The 13,479-nt window shown below is 45.2% G+C and overlaps 1 protein-coding gene and 1 pseudogene across 2 annotated transcripts in view; both read left to right on the top strand.

The window, feature by feature from the left end:
• Positions 1-13,479, top strand: part of EEPD1 (endonuclease/exonuclease/phosphatase family domain containing 1) — a 137,300-nt gene that overhangs the window by 74,201 nt on the left and 49,620 nt on the right. The window lies entirely within an intron of this gene.
• Positions 5,551-13,469, top strand: LOC148778346 (small ribosomal subunit protein eS24 pseudogene; annotated as a pseudogene).

The following is a 13,479-nucleotide window of genomic DNA, read 5'->3' as shown; positions in this document are numbered from 1 at the left end:
AGGTGGGCAGGAAATGGAACCACTACCAGTCTACTCATAACATCTGTTGAAATTTCATCACTGGTCTGGACAAACTTTTCCTTATTCAAAGATGAATGAAGACAAAAAAAGGGCTTCTCTGGTGGCTCAGGGATGAAGAATCCACCTGCCAATGCAGGCAATGCAGGAGACACAGGTTCGATTTTCTGGTTCAGGAAAATCCCAAGGAGGAGGAAATGGCAACCTCCACTCTAGTATTCTTGCCTGGAAGGTCCTATGGACAGAGGAGCCTGGTGGCCTACAGTCCATGGGATCACAGAAAGTCAGACACAACTGAACAATTGAGCATGCATGCAAAGACAAAAAAGACTGTGGGAAAAAGTCCTCCAGGATAAGGTAAAGGCAATAGGTTCTAAAGACCCAGAAGCAGGTCTGTTTTTTAAAAAATCACCTACAGCAGGCTTCAGAAGAGCATTTGGGGGAAACGTGTAGCATTTTCAATATCTATGGAAAGATATGGCCTCCCTGCAGGAGGAGCAGAAAAATGTAAGGCAAAGATGGGTTGATATGAAAAGGCAACAAAAAGGAAAAAAAAAAGATACAGATTAAATGAAGAAAGGTTTTGAGGAAACAAAAATCCAGCTGCAGAACTAAGACCCAAATTTGCAGGAGTATTAATATGTGAGAGGCTGAAGAATGGCTCCCCAAAGATGTCCATATCTTAATCTGGAAATCTGTGAATGCTAAATGCAAAAAACGACTTCACCGATGTGTTTAAGCTGAGGATCTTGAGAGATGGAGAGGTTATCCCGCATTATCCACATAGGTCCTAAATGCAGCCACAAGTGTTCTTATGAAAGATAGGCAGAGAGAAATTTGATTATAGCAGAGAAGGCAGTTGTGACCATGGAGGCAGAGGTTGGGACCATGTGACCAGGAAGGAATGTCAGCTACCACCAGAAGCTGGAACAGGCAGAGAACAAATTCTCCCCTGGAGCCTCCTGAGGAAGTACGGCTGTTCTGACAACTTCATTTGGCCTGGTGACACTGATCTTTAGCCTTCAGGCCTCCAGAACTGTAAGAGAATAAATGTCTGTTGTGGCAAGTCACCGAGCTTGTGGTAATTTGCTAGGGCAGTCAGGGAAAGCTAATACGAATGCTATGGAATATCAAATCAGTGATGTGGGTGAAGGAAAAAGAAACTTGAGAAACTATCCTGGAAAATAGAAGCTAGAGAACAAGAGTCAAGGTTTAGATACAGAAGATGGAACTGACAGCCCATATTCGGATTATTGGTATTGGTGATTATTGGGGTTAGTGCCCTGGACAAACCTAGACAGCATATTAAAAAGCAGAGACATTACTTTGCCATCAAAGGTCCGTATAGTCAAAGCTATGGGTTTTCCAGTGGTCATATGTGGATATGACAGTTGGACCATAAAGAAAGCTGAGCACCGAAGAATTGATGCCTTTGAACTATGGTGTTGGAGAAGATTCTTGAGAGTTCCTTGGACTGCAAGGAGATCCAACCAGTCCATCTAAAGGAAATCAGTCCATAATATTCATTGGAAGGACTGTTGTTGAAGCTGAAACTCCAATACTTTGGCCACCTGATTCGAAGAACTGATGCAGGGAAAGATTGAAGGTGGGAGGAGAAGGGGATGACAGTGGATGAGATGGTTGGATGGCATCACCGACTCAATGGACATGAGTTTGAGTAAACTCCAGGAGTTGGTGATGGACAGGGAAGCCTGGCATACTGCAGTCCATAGGGTCAGAAAGAGTCAGACATGACTGAACAACTGAACTGATCAGATACTTCCCTGAGCTAATGAGAGACTGTGTATAAATGTAAAGAGCTCACTAACCACATTCTAAACAAACTCAGGTGAAAGGGGCCCATATCTGGGCATACCTGGGGGCACATACAGAATACAAGAATAAAGGGGAGGAAAAAACACATTTCATAAGTGCCCAAACAGAAGACTCATAAAAATCAAGATAACTTTAGGTCTGTTCTCTATACTGAACCTGTCAAATTAGACTACCAGGGAGTTTACGTGTTTTATTTTTTTAAGTTAAATTTGGATATATTCACACCTATCTGGTTTGGGAATCTGAAACAGTAAAAGCTCTTCTGCTTATCAAGTACGTTTGCGAGCCATCTATAAAGGTTTTTTGGGGGAGGGGGGGTTATGTTGTAGCCCAGCTACTCTATACTTACTGAAGTGTCTTCTGTGTATGAAGCCCATCAGAAGGACATTCTCAGACATGCAAGGGCTTAGGAAAATAAACACGTTCCTTTCTTTTAAATTTAAAGATAGGTTGCAGAAGCTGAAGTGGTAAGAAAGACTAGAGCTCAAGAATAGGTCGCACAGGCACTGTAATCAGTAAACAGAGCAGTGCAAGTTATTATTTTAAGTCTGGTTATCCAGCAAATACGAATGTCAGGAATCGTTCCTAAGATAAACTGTAGAATGGAAAGTCAACAGTGTGCCTGTGTCTGGGTCTAAATCCTAGAGTGTTGTTCACAGAGATAAGGGAAAAGGAGGTAAAGGTTGGTTGTGTTATTCATCTGAAATAGGTTGGTACTAAAAAAAAGTTATTTCCTATATTATTTTTTTTATTGGAGGCTAATTACTTTACAATATTATATTGGTTGGTTTTGCTATACATTGACACGAATCCGCCCCGGGTATACATGTGTTCCTTTCAATTCAGTTCAATTCAGTTCCTCAGTCATGTCCAACTCTTTGTGACCCCATGAATCACAGCACGCCAGGCCTCCCTGTCCATCACCAGCTCCCGGAGTTCACCCAAACTCATGTCCACAGAGTCGGTGATGCCATCCAGCCATCTCATTCTCTGTCGTCCCCTTCTCCTCCCACCCCCAATCTTTCCCAGCATCAGAGTCTTTTCCAGTGAGTCAACTCGTCGCATGAGGTGGTCAAAGTATTGCAGTTTCAGCTTTAGCATCAGTCCCTCCAATGAACACCCAGGATTGATCTCCTTTAGAATGAACTGGTTGGATCTTCTTGCAGTCCAAGGGACTCTCAAGAGTCTTCTCCAACACCACAGTTCAAAAGCATCAATTCTTCGGCAATCAGCTTTCTTCACAGTCCAACTCTCACATCCATACATGACTACTGGAAAAACCATAGCCTTGACTAGATGGGCCTTAAGAGAATTGTTAATGGCTAAAGAAAGATTCCGAATAGTATTGGTACCAGTAACTGCCATTTACGCTGGTAAAAGGAAATTTTTACCAGGTTTTTACCTTTTACTAGTAAAAGGATGTTTATTCTGAGCTAAGCAGCATGCTAAAAAAGTCTACCTTCATCATCTCTGCTCAAGGCTACAGCTGTGGTTGCCAGGTCCTTTCCCTCCCACCCACTGTTCTTAAGGTTCCTAAGATCCTGCACCAGTAGGTGGTGCTGCTTGAACCCCAGGCTGGCTGATCCCAGAGCTCTTCTTTGTCCCTGTGCTAATATGGAAAACTTACAGGTAAACCCTGAAAGATTCAAAAACAACTGGAACTTCTCAAACACTGGAAACAGAGAAACAAAACTCATCATAAAGTAGACCAAAACAAGCATCAATATATTTTTAAAAGCAGAAAAGGCACAGGGTACTTTCTTTAACCACAGTGCACTAGAATTATAGAAAACACAAAATTATACAATTTAAAACCCAAATACTCAGAGATTAAAAAAAAAAAAAGCATAATCCAAACACTGTGGAGTCCATAAGAAACCAAAGCAGACTAGACAGTAAGTAACAAGAAGGCTCCATAACCGGATTTGAAACAAGGACAAATATTTACCTGTAGAAAAATTCATGGCTTTATATATACAAGAAATCATCTAGATCAATGAATATTTAACTCAAGGCAAATAGAGAAACTAAAGAAAACAATGGAAGTTGGAAAAAGAAATCAATAAAGATAAACATTGACCTTAATTAATTAGAAAAAGATGTTAGGCTTGATAAATCCTGTTGCTGATTTTCTCAAAAGACCAACAAAATAGACTGATTTCTCAGAAATCTAATTTTTTTAATTGAGAAAAAATATCTATACACATTAATGTGGAAGGGGGCCTGACCACAGAATCAGAAGTTGTTTTTAAGTTAAAAATGATTACTAGTGCAATTCTGGGCTCAAAATTTGAAAATCTGAATGGATTAGACAGTCTTCGAAGAAATGGAACTTACTGTAATTGATACAAGCAGTTGAAAACCTGAATAGAACAAAAGCCACAGGAAGATCATCAGAGAAGTTTCCTGCTCACTGTTTTGCAGATTAGTTCTTGAAAACTTGGCAAGAAGAGTTACCCAAGCTAAATTCCTAGACTGTTCTGGTCCTAATGTGCTGATTCAGCACTTGGCTTTGGAGGGGAAGGGTGGGATGCAAGCATGTTTGGCTGTGATGGGGTTGAAAGGTCCCATGTGAGAAGAACCCCTCCTTCCCTGGGAGCTGGTCCTCTCTTCCCAAGTACGTGCCCCCTTGCATCCAGAGGCTGATGACCACTGTGTTCTCAACACTCAGCCAGTGGTGGAAAATAATAAAGCATTAGGGAAAATGAGTCTGATCCTAACACCCATGGCAGCTTCTAAAATTTGATGATCGAAAGAGGGAACTCTTCCTTACTTTGCTCAGGGGAAGTTAATGGGGAGCTTTCCTTGAAAGGGAAGTGTTCAGACAACTGGATCGATATGCTTTCTGAATTTGACTTTTGTGAAATTTCGTAAGTGCCCCCACCCCATCCTGCATGGGACACATTAGTAGAGAGCAGCCAGTTCCTGGGACCAATGGCCCTGCTTACAGTTCTGCCCTGCTCTCCATCCTCTCCTCCTGCCACTCCTCTTCCCTTCTGGAAGGCTGCCTGTCTCCACCCCACTAGGATATTCTGCAGTGGCCAAAACTCTGGCTTCCTGCTGAAGGTGTGCATGGAAACCCTGCTGTCCTCAGTGGCCTGGCTGCCAGGCCCAGGGACAGTTTGGGCTGCTGCACTGGCACAGAACTTGCATTCCCAGGAATTGCCCACTCTTTCCCCTTTTTCCTGCAGAAGAGGTTGTGGAAATATTGTATTACCAAAAAGCAAAACAAAACCACCCTGGCATTGTTTAGGATTCTTTTGACATTTAGTGTGTTAGTCGTTCAGTCGTGTCTGACTCTCTGCGAACCCAGAAGGCTCTGCTCTCTATGGAACTCTCCAGGCAAGAATACTGGAGTGGGTAGCCATTCTCTTCTCCAGGGGATCTTCCTGACCCAGGGATAGAACCAGGGTCTCCTGTACTGCAGGCAGATTCTTTACCATCTGAGCCACCACGGAAGCCCCTTTCTGACCTTTACGATTCCCCAAATTGTACAAATGGTGATTATGCTCTTAAAGAAAAGCTGAGCGTTGTGGATGATACTGTTGGTGGAGAGGGATGATGATACTGCAGGGGAGGGGTGGTGAAAGCAAGAGAGAAGGAAGGAGAGGGAGAGAAGGGAAGAAGCCCTGAGAGGGATCATGTCTGCACTTTATTTTATATATATATATATATTTATACAGATGGCTCAGATGGTAAAGCGGAGAAGGCCAGGGCAAGCCACTCCAGTGTTCTTGCCTGGAGAATCCCAGGGACGGCGGAGCCTGGTTGGCTGCCGTCTATGGGGTCGCATCGAGTCAGACACAACTGAAGCGACTTAACAGCAGCAGCAGCAGCAGCAGATGGTAAAGAATCTGCCTGCAGTGCAGGAGACCTGAGTTTGATCCCTGGGTCTGGAATATCCTCTGGAGAATGACATGGAAACCCAGTCCAGTATTCTTGCCTGGAGAATTCCATGGACAAAGGAGCCTAGTGGGCTACAGTCCACGGATTGCAAAGAGTTGGACATGACTGAGCAACTATCACTTTTCCCCCCATATTTATATTTATATATAATTATAAAACTAATATCATGGCATCTGGCCCCATCACTTCGTGGAAAATAGATGGGAAACAGTGGAAATAGTAATAGACTTTATTTTGGGGGGCTCCAAAATCACTGCAGATGGTGATTGCAGCCATGAAATTTAAAAGACGCTTCCTCCTTGGAAGAAAAGTTATGACCAACCTAGACAGCATATTAAAAAGCAGAGACATTACTTTGCCAACAAAGGTCCATATAGTCAAACTATGGTTTTTCCAGTAGTCATGTATGGATGTGAGAGTTGGACCATAAAGAAAGCTGAGCACTGAAGAATTGATGCTTTTGAAGTGTGGTGTTGGAGAAGACTCTTGAGAGTCCCTTAGACAGAAAGGAGATCCAACCAGTCCATCCTAAAGGGAATCAGTCCTGAATATTCATTGGAAGGACTGATGCTGAAGCTGAAACTCCAATACTTTTGCCACCTGATTCGAAGAACTGACTCGTTTGAAAAGACCCTGATGCGGGGAAATATTGAAGGTGGGAGGAGCAGGGGATGACAGTGGATGAGATGGTTGGATGGCATCATCGAGTCAATGGACATGAGTCTGAGTCAGCTCCAGGAGTTGGTGATGGACAGGGAGGCCTGGCGTGCTGCAGTCCATGGGGTCGCAAAGAGTTGGACACAACTGAGTGACTGAACTGAACTGATATTTATTTATGATAGTAATAATTATGTGCGCTTAATAAGGTGAGGAATTCTTGGCTTGCCTTCTGCCCCTGAGGCAAACTGTGCTGGGGACCTACCACCCTGCCTCTTGTACCTAGAATTTAACCTCACTGTTCCCCTTCTTCGCCTCCCATCTATCCATTGCTCACCCTGTGAAACATGGTGTATCTACCACTCCCTGGAAGCTCTGTCTTCCAGAACACCAGCCCCAGCTTCCCTGGCTTCCTCGGAATCAGAGCCAGCACCCTCCAACTTTGTGTGTCGCGTTCTCCCCTTGGCTCTTGGGCTCTGGGTTTTCCTTCACGTTCCTGGCAGTTCCTTCTCTGTCCCCCCAGCAGGCCCTGCTCCTCTGCCTGCACCTTATGTGGCGATGGTCCTTGGGCTCTGTCCCTCTGCACAGCCCCCTGGGTGACCCGACTCCTCAGTCACCATCCTCATGTGCCTGGTGTCCACTGCAGAGCCCGGATCTCGCAGAGGGACAGTCAGCTGCTGTTCATACCCCACTGAGGGTTCCCACAGGCCCCAGCGTCAGTGTGTCCAGGGCCTGACTCACTGTCTTCAGGCCACATAGCTGGTCCTTCCAGCCCCCACTTTCACAGGCTGGGAGCTGAGGGGATGTTTCTCTCCCACACCCCCCACAGCTGCTGCTTCTTCAGGTCCTGCCAGCTGCTGATCAGTTTGGAAATAGCCCAGTGCCTTTTCCCCACACCAGCCTCCGTCATCTCTTCCTAGGACCTATCTCAGGCCTCACTGCCTCCAGTCTTGTCCTCCATCCCACTCCACCCCCATGGGTTCTCCACATCAGAGCCATTTTATACATTTATCGGGCATCTTCTGTGTCCTGGGGCCTCTGCCACACCACAGCCCTAAGTCGTCTGGCCACTCCTTGCCCCCAAAGTACAGGCCAAGCTCCTTAATGTGGCTTAACAAACCCTCCTGGAGGCCTGGCCCTACTTGTTTCTGCAGAAGACTCTTCCAGCACTTGTGCCACACCCTAGACACCCCATGTTCCCTGGTCATTCTGCAGTCCCTGTGGGGGCTGTGCCTGACCTCCCGCCTTGTGCTGTTCCTGCCACCCCACCTCTCTGCCTTGCAAGCCCGCAAGTGTTAGCCTAGGAGTCACTTCCCAGGAAGCCTCCCAACTGTGTGTTAAGTTCTTCCAAACGGCTTCACAGCAGCCGAGTTTGCCTCTAGAGAGCGCTGTTCACCTGGCTGATGCACTTACCTGGTTCCTCTGTTAAACTTAGAAGTTGAGGGCAAAGCCTACGTTGTATCATTGTACACTATTGTTTCCTCCACATACACCATTGTTTCCTCCACGTACATCATTGTTTCCTCCGCATCCATCATTGTTTCCTCTGCATCCAGTAGTGTCTGATACATAATCAGTTCAGTTCAGTTCAGTCGCTCAGTCGTGTCCGACTCTCCGCGACCCCATGAATCACAGCACGCCAGGCCTCCCTGTCCATCACCAACTCCCGGAGTACACTCAAACTCATGTCCACAGAGTCGGTGATGCCATCCAGCCATCTCATTCTCCATCGTCCCCTTCTCCTCCCGCCCCCAACCTTTCCCAGCATCAGAGTCTTTTCCAGTGAGTCAACTCGTCTCATGAGGTGGCCAAAGTATTGGAGTTTCAGCTTTAGCATCAGTCCCTCCAATGAACATCCAGGATTGATCTCCTTTAGAATGGACTGATACATAATACTTACCCCTTAAATACTTTATCTGGGCAGTGAATTCTGGCTCCATTGTATTACATCCTTTCTGCATTTATTGAAACCTGCTGAATCTCATGCACTAAGCTATAGCACTTAATAAATGCAATGGAAACTCAAAGTGTCAGAATCCTCAGAGAAAGCGGGCTAGAGTGAATTCTTGACTCTGGTGCCATGTGGGTCATAATCTGTTCTGGAAGCGAGAGTTTCTGTATAGTTGGGAGTTTATTCTTTTAAGTGCTTCTGTGCATCCACATAGTTACCTTTTATCTGCCTTTACAGGGGTCACTGAGGTTCATTCAGCCTGCCACCCTAAGCAACAGGGTGCCCTCCATCTTCTCTTTAACTTTGCTTCTTCTTTTCCTTGCTGACAGTGTCCACCTGACTCGTTCCCCTTCACTACTTCTAATTCCACTGCAGACCTCACTGTGCCAGCCACTAATGAGCTGAATGAGACATCTGCCCTCAGGTGCTTCACTTCCTTGTAGCTTACTTAGCGAATGTTAATTGCATGCATTCTAGGTCCTTCTAAGTGTTGCCCATCTTGACTTCAGAACTTGGCCTTGAAATGGCCATTTTTCCAAATAAATCATGGCTGTCAGCTGCTTTTGTGTGACTTGCCTCTCTTCTCAAAATTAAGTGTGAAAAAGAAATTGCAGCTTCCATCTGATGGGAGCTGTGCTGTTTTCAGAGGAGGCTGACCCAGCACCAGGTTACCCCACAGACATGCCCTGTTTAGCCCGGCTCTGCTGGTCCACGTTGGAACCTGGAGAGCCTCAGAGAGACATGCCTCCCCTAGCTTGTGCCCCAGCAGCATGCTAGCCCCTTTGAGGTCAGAAACAATAATGCGTTCATCTTTGTTTTCCTGGTGCCAGTGTATGTTTGTGGAATTAGCAAAAGGATGGAAAGAGGGAAGGAAAGAGAGAGAGACGAAGAAAGGGAGGGAGAGAAGAGGGGCAAAACTGGAATTGAGAGTTGAGATTCCTTCCAGGGTAAGAAGTTAGAGGTGTCAGGTGGAGGATTTGGTAAACGGGTTCATTGCTTCTTCGTGTGTGTGAAATTTCCTCCCAGGGAGTATCTGATGTGCTGGAAGAATCTGATACCACAAACACTGAAACAAATACTCCAAACCTGGAGAGTTTCCAATAAGGTAAGAACTAACAGTAGGTTAGTTATGTAATGGGAAAAATCTTGAAACTCCTGAAGATTCCAACCCTAAGGAGGAAAAAACCCGAGCTTTCTGAAGAACTCCACTGTTATGAGGAGCTGGAGCGGTAACTTCTGATTAACGTGTATTGTTTCCATTATGAACCTCAAACCATCTAGGTTTGAGTGTCCTGTTATCTTTTCTCCATCTGCCCCTAAAGCAAGCTCATTTGTGTTGCTGGGTTTTAGTACTGTGAAAAGGTCTTTATTTTTTTCTGCTCCCATTCAATACACAAAACCTGTTTGGTGTTGATTTTAGAGCAGAAGTTAAATTGGTTTCATCTCACATGCCAACTTCACTGGATTGGCTGTGGCTCACTGGAGTGTTCAGAAGGATTCTGAAGCTGTGTATAAGCTAAAGGAGGAAGTTCCGTGCAAAGAGGTGAAGAGGGTTGGAGAGTGTGCATGCCAAGTTTTTGCTATCCCTGTTCAAGAGGAAAGTAACCTGATGAAAGCAGGGAATAGCATCCTTCAGATTTTGACTCTGAAAATAGAGTCAACAGAAATTGTTTTCATTTCATCTTCATTCAAAACCTGAGACTGTTGGTTTTCAGGTCATGTTCTACAGTGGTTTGAATATAGTATCTTTGCGAACAGGGAGAAAAAGTTTATTAACAGTGTTTAAATCTTTTTCTCTAACCTGTTGATATCTGATCCTAAATTGGACTTCATGACTGTAGAGAAGGGCAGGAACAAAAGACTGTTTTAGAAGTTCCTCCAATATAAATATTTTCCAGTGGTTATTTCAGAAGCAATTTAAGCTTCTGAAACGTGAGTTACAGCTGGACCCTCCTTAGCCTGTAACTTGCTGTCTATGTTGATAACCTGGAATCTAGAGGTGTGCATTGGAAATTAGAGTGTGCTTAGGAGGGGCTGGTAGCTTTGACCTGCCACTAGACAGAACAGGCATTTCTACAAATGTGTGTAGCACTGTCCACCCCGAGGAAAACACAAAACACACACAGTCATCTCATTGAAGGGCTTCCTTTTCAGACAGAAACTGAGGCTTGACCAGTGATTTTAGCTATCCATCCCAGTAGCAACTTGTTCTGTAAGCCCCTGGGCCCTCATAGGCGGCCAGTAAATAAATATTCCTGGGTGTCCTTCATGTCAGTTATAGAAACCGCAGATGTAGTGAGAAGACCCTTGAGCCCCTGGCCTCAAAGAGCTTTCCTGCTAGTGAGAAGAAACAGACAAAAGCAACCTGACAAATAAATGCTTTAGGCTTCCCAGATGGCTCGGTGGTAAAAACCCGGGTGCCAATGCAGGAGACTCGGGTTGAATCGCTGAGTCGGGAAGATCCCCTTGAGGAGGAAGTGGCAACCCGCTCCAGTATTCTTGCCTGGGAAACCCCTTGTACAGAGGAACCTGGTGGGCTACAACCCCTGGGGTCACAAAAGAGTCAGACATGACTTAGTGACTAAACAACAACAACCAGTAAGCGCACATAAAAAAAAAAAATCCAGCTTTTTGTCCTCCCTGGCTGCTGGAAGATCAGCCGCCATCATGAATGACACGGTACCTATCCGGACGAGGAAGTTCATGACCAACCGACTGCTTCAGCAGAAACAAATGGTCATTGATGTTCCTCACCCTGGAAAGGCAAAAGTACCTAAAACAGAAATTTGGGAAAAACTGGCCAAAATGTACAAGACCACACCAGATGTCATCTTTGTATTTGGATTCTGAACTCATTTTGGTGGTGGCAAGACAACTGGCTTTGGTGTGATTTACTATTCCTTGGATTACACGAAGAAGAATGAGCCCAAACATAGGTTTGCAAGACATGGCCTATACGAGAAGAAAAAGACCGCAAGAAAACAGCGAAAGGAACACGAGAACAGAACGAATAAAGTCAGGGGGACTGCAAAGGCCAGTGCTGGTGCTGGCAAAACGTGAGCTGGAGATTGGACAACAGGACTAAAGATTCTGCAGTGACTGTATCTGTGGTGATTGTGCAGATTTTTCATGAAAGAGAGAATAAACTAATACCTTTTACCAAAAAAAAAAAAAAAAATCCAAAGTGACCAGGGATGCTGCTTGGAGAAGTTAACATTCGCACTTAGCCTGTAATGATGTAATTAGATGTAATTGGTGTTGTCAAGGTCTTGGGGAAGACTTTTCCATGCCAGAGAAACAGCAAAAGCAAACATGTCCAAGAGATGAAGGAAACTCAGTGACTGGAGCAGAGGGAATGCACAGGGTCTTGTCCATTAGCCCTGATGTCTGCTAAATTGTGGTTGGTGGTGGTTTCTTGTAGGCCTTTAACACTTTTATTGCACTTGCTAAACTTGCTTTTAAGTAAACCTTTGCATTTGGTTGGGCAGTGCCTGCCTATCTGTATAGGGAGATCATTAAGAATTCTGTAGATTGAGGGGAAACTTGTTACGGGCATAACTTCCTTTGAGGGAGGTGTGTGGTACAGGTGGGGCCCGTTTCTGCTCCGGAGAGCTTGTGCAGGTTGGTAGGGGTGCAATGACCAGTGACCACAAGCAGATTAGCTGGGTGGGGAGGGAGCAGAACGACACCATAGAGAACTGACCTGCCCCCTAAACACTCTCACCAAGCTCCCACTTCCTCCTGTGTGCTGGGCAGTCCGGCCCTGGCTGCCTGCTCATTGTGTCCCCAGACACTTCAAAAGCACCTTGTCACAGAAGGGATCTGCTCCCACACATCTGAACTCCCTCATTTCAGCTGCTGGCTGAAGTCTGGGCTCTGGCCCCTAAACTAGAAACTGGCAAGTTGTATACACTCCAAGCCCTTTCTCTCCTCCTTGGCGCCTCTGTCCCTGGTTGCCTTTATCCCCAGTCCCCTCCCCTGGCAAGGCTAACCTGGCCCCTCCTAGAGGAAGCCACCTCTGCCCTCGGCCGGGCTGGGCTCCCCTTGGCTCCCCAGCCAGTCCCCTTGGCACCCTGCTGGTCCTTTCCCTCGGTGTGGCCTCCGGGAGGCTGTGAGCTCCTTGTGGGCAGGGAGCAGGTCATAGTCATCAGGTGCTCTTGGCTTCCTGAACCCAGTAGGGCTCCATCCGTATGCAGTAACGAATGAGCAGCTGAGCAGGCCATCTTCATAAGAAGTGATTTTAGCTATTTGTTCTCACCAGAGGGACATCAAGGGAAGATTAGTGCTGAACATGGGTAACTTCTTTATATTCCTCTGAATTTATTGAAGTTGCTTACATAAACAACTGTCAATTGCTTTTAGAAATGTTTGTGGGGAAATGTATGCGACATAAAATTTACTATTTCAGCCATTAATAAGTGTACATTTCACTGACATTAAGCACATTCACGTTGTGTGCAACCGTCGCCAGCATCTCCAGAACATTTTCCCAAATAGAAACTCCATACCCAATGAGTAACAACTCCCCATTCCTCCCTCCCCAAGCCCTTGGCAACCACCACTCTACTTTCAGTCTCTTTGGGTTTGACAAGTCTAGGGACTTCTTGTAGGAGGAATCATACAACATTTGTCCTTTTGTGTCTGGCTTATTTCACTGAGCATGATGTCTTCAAGTTTCCTCTGTGTTGTAGCGAGTGCCAGAATTTCCTTCTCTTAAGGCTGAATAACATTTTATCATATGTATGTACTGTATTTTGTTTATCCATTTATCCACTGATGCACATTTAAATTGTTTTCACCTTTTGGCTGTTGTGAATCATGCTACTGTGAACGTGGGTGTGCAAATATCTGAGTCCATGTTTTCAACTCTTGTGGGTATATGCCAAGAAGTGGAATTGCTGGATTGTATGGTAAAATCATTTTTACAATTTAGAAACATTTTAGATAGTTCTGAAATGGTCTTTTAAGCTCAAGCCAAAGGTCACCTTCAGACTGGGGGTGGTGTAGAAATGCAGGCTGAAATTTCAGACCTTTGTTTTCATCACTTGTCTCATGCTTGGTGACGTGAAATGTTTTGTTTTCAAGCGTGGTTTTAATTTTTTTTCTTACAG

Source organism: Moschus berezovskii, chromosome 3 (assembly GCF_049115385.1).
Source record: "Moschus berezovskii isolate FMDL1 chromosome 3, NW_MosBer_1.0, whole genome shotgun sequence".
Lineage (NCBI taxonomy): Eukaryota > Metazoa > Chordata > Mammalia > Artiodactyla > Moschidae > Moschus > Moschus berezovskii.
Note: the sequence above shows the minus strand (reverse complement) of the source record. Positions and strands in the feature narration are given on the sequence as shown.